The sequence below is a fragment of the Myotis myotis genome, unplaced genomic scaffold (assembly GCF_014108235.1).
Source record: "Myotis myotis isolate mMyoMyo1 unplaced genomic scaffold, mMyoMyo1.p scaffold_m19_p_12, whole genome shotgun sequence".
NCBI classification, from domain to species: domain Eukaryota; kingdom Metazoa; phylum Chordata; class Mammalia; order Chiroptera; family Vespertilionidae; genus Myotis; species Myotis myotis.
In genome coordinates this window covers 3,798,566-3,802,333 of record NW_023416316.1, presented here as the reverse complement: position 1 = coordinate 3,802,333, position 3,768 = coordinate 3,798,566, and positions in this window count along the sequence as shown.

Sequence of the window (3,768 nt, the reverse complement as noted above, 5' to 3'; positions counted from 1 at the left end):
CTGCCCCTTCCGCTCGGCCTCTCCCCAGTCCCAGAATGACTTTTCCAAAACGTAAACCTCCCTGATCAGGGAGCTCCCTTGCTTACAGCCCTTTTCCTAGACGACAAGGACATCTGTCCCCTGTCTCTCTCCAGCCTCTTGTTCCCTCCTCGTATTTGCCCCCTCCCATTCTTCAATCCAGAAGTTTAAAGCGTTATTATTTTATTTTTTTAATATATATTTTATTGATTTTTTACAGAGAGGAAGGGAGAGGGATAGAGAGTTAGAAACATCGATGAGAGAGAAACATCGATCAGCTGCCTCCTGCACACCCCCCACTGGGTATGTGCCCGCAACCAAGGTACATGCCCTTGACCAGAATCGAACCTGGGACCCTTAAGTCCGCAGGCCGACGCTCTATCCACTGAGCCAAACTGGTCAGGGCTATATATTTTTTATTGCTTTCAGAGAGGGAGAGAGAGAAACATCAATGATGAGAATATCATTGATCAACTGCCTCCTGCATGCCCCACACTGGGATTGAGCCCAAAACCTGGGCATATGCCCTGACCAGAATTGAACCAGTGACGCCCTGGTTCATAGGTCAACGTTCAACCACTGAGTCACACCAGTCAAGCTAACTATGTGTAATTCTGAATCCTTTAAAAAGTCTGTTGATATGTTTAAAGTCTATTGATTTTAAATTACCACAGTTAGCCATGCTTGTAAAAAAAAAAAAAAATCCACACGATACAGAAATATATGGCTGAGAAAATGAAAATCCCCATCAAACCCTAACCAGACCCCGATTTCATGCCCTTCCCCAGAGGTGACCTTTGGGGAACCATTTGGCAAGTGTCCCCTTAGTCCTTTAACACTATGCAGATCTAGAAACCCACGCCTGAAACCTATATGTTCATGTTGAGTAATGTCATTCCAATAAATTTAATTTTTAAAAATGCATGTGTATGTAAGCACAAAAACTATAAAACTCTTAGTACCGTACATAGGAGTTAAGTCTTTGGGATTTTGGATTAGGCAGTGCTTTTTTAATATGACACCAAGCACAAGAGAAAAATACAGGCAAATTGGGTTTCATCAAAATTAAAAACTTTTGTGTTTCAAAGGGCACCATCAAGAAAGTGACAGGGGGAGGGAGGTTGGGGGCTAATGGGGGGATGAGGACACATTTGTAATACCTTAACCAATAAAGAAATTTTTTAAAAAAAGTGAAAAGACAACCTGGGCGGCAGGTGGGTGCGGGCTAGAAGGGGTCGATGGGGGCAAAAAGGGGACACATCTAATACTTTCAACAGTAAAGAGTTTTTTTTAAAAAGTGAAAAGACAACCCACAGAATGGGAGACAATATTTGCAAATCGCATATCTGATAAAGAACAGTAATCCAGGATACATAAAGAACTAAATAATTAAAAGACAACCCAATGTAAAATAGCAAAAGAAGTGACATTTCTCCAAAGATGATATGCACATGGCCAAGATGCACATGAAAAGATACTCAGCATCATTAGTCATCAGGGAAATGCAAATCAAAACCACAGTGAGCTCCACTTCATAGCCTTAGGGTGGACATCATCAAAGAGATAGACAATAACAAGTGTTATCAGGAAGAAGAACAACACTCCTACGTTGCTTTGGGAAGTGAAATGGCTCAGTGGCTTTGGAAAGCGGCTTGGCAATTCCTTATTAAAGAGTTAAACAGCCCTAGCTGGTGTGGCTCACTGGATAGAGCGTCGGCCTGGGAACTGAAGGGTCCCAGGTTCGATTCAGGTCAAGGGCATGTACCATGGTTGCGGGCACATCCCCAGTGGGGGGTGTGCAGGAGGCAGCTGATCGATGTTTCTCTCTCATCAATGTTTCTAACTCTCTATCCCTCTCCCTTCCTCTCTGTAAAAAAAAATCAATAAAATATATATAAAAAAAAAAAAGAGTTAAACACAGAATTACCATCGGACCTAGAAATTCTGCGAAGTATATACCTAGGAGAAAATGTTCATAGCAGCATTATTCATTGTACTCAAGAAGGGAAGTAATCCTAATGTTCACCAACTGCTGAGTGGACACTAATATGGAAATAAATGAACTTCGATCCATACCTCATGCCATTTACAAAAATTAAGACAAAATGAACTGTAAGCTTTAAAACATGGATCATAGGCCTAAATGTAGCACCTAAAATTATAAAGCCTGTGGGAGAAGCATAGGAGAAAAATCTTTGTGACACTGGTTATGCAAAAGTTTGTTGGCTATGACATAAAGGAACGGCAGACTTTAGTGTGGAAATTAAGAACTTCTACTCAAATATTGTTAAGTGACCATAAAGGCAAGCCACAGACTCGGGGAAAAAACTACAATTCACATATCTTAAGTAAAAAGACCTGTACCACCTTGTACCCATTAGGGTGGCTATGCCCATAAAAACAAACAACAACAACAACAAAACAGAAAATAACATGTGTTGGTGAGGATGTGGAAAAATTGGAACCTTGTGCACTGTTGATGAAAATGTGAATGTCTGTAGCCATGATGGAAAACAGTATATGGCAGTTCCTCAAAAAATTAAAAATAGAATTACCAGTGGTCCAGCAATTCACCTTCTGAGTTCCTACCCAAAAGTATTGGAAACAGGGACTCTAAGAGATATTTGCACTTATGTTCAGAAGAACATTATTCACAATAGCCAGAAAGTGGAAGCAACTTACGTCCATTGATAGATGAATGGATAAACAAAACATGAAATATTATTCAGCCTTAAGAAGAAAGCTAAGATTCGGAAACAGCCCAAGTGCCCATGAAAAGATGAGTGAATAAAAAAGCTGCAGTACATTTACACAATGGAATACTATGCAGCTGTAAAAAGGAAGGATTTCTTAACCTTTGTGACAGCATGGATGGACCTGGAGATTATCATACTGAGTGAAATAAGCCAGTCAGAGAAAGACAAGTATCACATGACCTCATTTATAAATGGAATCTAATACATAATAAACTGAGGAACAAAATAGGTTCAGAGGCATGGAGGCATGGAATAGACTGACATATCTCAGAGGGGAGGAGGAGAGGAGGCAAGAAGAGGTTAACCAAAGAACTTATATACATACTGCACCCTCTCACATTCCATGACCCCTGGGGGATGTCTGACTGCTGGCTTAGGCCCGATCCCCAGGGGTTGGGCCTAAGCTGGCAGTCAGACATCCCTCTCGCAGTCTGGGGCTCTCACAGTCTGGGACCCCTTCACTCCTCTGCCTGCAGCAGAGGTGGGAGAGGCTCCTGCCACTGCCACTGCACTCGCCAGCCATGAGCCCAGCTTCTGGCTTAGCAGCGCTCCGCCTGTGGGAGCACACTAACTACCAGGGGGCAGCTCCTGCATTGAGTGTCTGCCCCTGGTGGTCAGTGTGCATCATAGTGACCAATCGTTCCACTATTCAGTCGATTTGCATATTAGGGTTTTATTATATAGGACTAGAGGCCCGGTGCACGAAATTTGTGCATCTGTGGGGCCCCACCCTCCCAGCCCCCCAATATTCATGTATTTATGTATATGTGTGTATGTATGCATATTTTTTGTTGTTGCTGTTAATCCTCATCTGAGTACATTCTTCATTGATTTTTAGAGTAGAAGGGAAGGTGAGAGGCAGAGAGAGAAACATGGATGTGAGAAAGACACATCAATTGGTTGCCTCCTGCACATGCCCCGACTGGATCGGGAGGAAACAGTGCTACCGACAGGGCTGACGTTGAATGTATGGTGATTTTCTGTTTCTGCTTCC